The sequence below is a fragment of the Daktulosphaira vitifoliae genome, unplaced genomic scaffold, assembly GCF_025091365.1.
Source record: "Daktulosphaira vitifoliae isolate Bord-2020 unplaced genomic scaffold, ASM2509136v1 Scaffold_5, whole genome shotgun sequence".
NCBI lineage: Eukaryota > Metazoa > Arthropoda > Insecta > Hemiptera > Phylloxeridae > Daktulosphaira > Daktulosphaira vitifoliae.
In genome coordinates this window covers 3,784,031-3,785,681 of record NW_026099576.1, presented here as the reverse complement: position 1 = coordinate 3,785,681, position 1,651 = coordinate 3,784,031, and the positions used below count along the sequence as shown (strand labels likewise).

The 1,651-nt window shown below is 31.2% G+C and overlaps 1 long non-coding RNA gene across 1 annotated transcript; it reads right to left on the bottom strand.

The window, feature by feature from the left end:
• Window positions 1-42: 42 nt before the first annotated feature.
• LOC126906727 (uncharacterized) lies at window positions 43-1,342 on the bottom strand. Its single transcript, XR_007704316.1, has 3 exons — window positions 1,061-1,342; window positions 825-926; window positions 43-135 (listed from the first exon to the last, which is right to left on the bottom strand). It is a non-coding gene; the product is annotated as an uncharacterized LOC126906727 (long non-coding RNA).
• Window positions 1,343-1,651: the final 309 nt, after the last annotated feature.

Sequence of the window (1,651 nt, the reverse complement as noted above, 5' to 3'; positions counted from 1 at the left end):
ATTTTAAGAAAAGTCAATAGCAATAAATTTCTTTTGACATATGAAAATAAATTACCCGTGCAATAAATCCAATAGCGATGACTGTCATCAATCTCCAGCACAGTTGTTATCTTGGCACCACAACGGTAACCCAGTCTAAAAATTATAAAAACAAATCAAATTAATACTGCCGTTACCCTAATAATATTAACGATTTAAAGATTATCATAATTCAAAAATAATCATAAAGGGAATAACAAATACGGGCAAACAAAAAATTACAAATATAACAATTGCAAAATTGAAATAATTTACAAAACGCGTTAATTATTACAGTCATTAAAATTAAATATTTAATAATTATCACGACTCAAGGATAAACAAGGGAAATTAGGTTTTAAAATATTGAACTAAATAGTTATATAGAAGTAAGTCTACAATAATCGAATTTTATTCAAAATAATTGAAAACTACATATATTATAAAATATATATTTTATAAAACTATATTTTACAATTATTAAATTACAAATATTTTAGAATGATCGAGATGTAGATCGTAATTCAAAGTAGAGAGTTCCTGTGACAGCGAAGAAGTCTTCAATTGACTTCATTTGAATGAATAATTAATGGATTTTAATTATCACGACTGCTGTACAACAATAGTCGATTACACGTTTTAATGAATACTCGAGAACACCAAGAAGACGTTCATGAGCGCGAATAAATAAATACGATAACGAAAAGGAATATTTTATGAATTTATTCAATACACATTGCAGTCGCCAAGGGATAGATAAAATATCGACAGACCGCTTTATTTAACAAATAAAAATAAAGAATTACCCGTGTAATAAATCCGTTGTCGATCAGAGCCCCGGCAGCACTTTGGTCCAACAGGCCGAGCCGTTATCGAAGCATACCACGTCAGGACGCAACAAACGCCGTCTAAAAGTTGTAAAATCAAATAAATTATTACTGCCATTACAACGATTTTGAAATTATATCGATTACAATCGTTGTAAAAACGTCAGCGCACAGGTTTTTTTTTCGTTTTTTTTTAACGAACAGAAATACGTTACCCGTTTAATAAATCCGTTGTAGATTGTTAACAGCACTATTGATTGAGCCAGCACTCTCGGCCAACGGGTCGAACCATTATCGAAGCAGTCTTCCGGGCACACGACAAACGCCATCTAAAAATTACAAAATCAAATCAAATAAGACCGTCACAATATCGACAATTAATAAACTACATTGATCGTAATCGCCGTAAAATTACCAATCGCGAGTTTCGATTAATATATAATCGCCGTAGTAGTAGAAAATTTACGAAATCACATTAATTAACATTAATACAGTCAGTACTACTAATAATAATAACGAAATAATGAGAAAAAAATTCGATTATTGTAGACTTACTTCTATATAACTATTTAGTTCAATATTTTAAAACTTAATTTCCCTTGTTTATCCTTGAGTCAGATAATCAAGTAATCGAATAACTAGGTCAATTATTAACCTCTATAGTGTATACGTTGCATTCACCTAATTGCCATTTTGCCATCTCGTCATTTTTCATAGCCATTCATAGCCAGTCATCACTAACGCCACTGCCACGCCACAGCCACGGTCAATGTCACGACCATTACCATGACTTTTGTCATTTTATT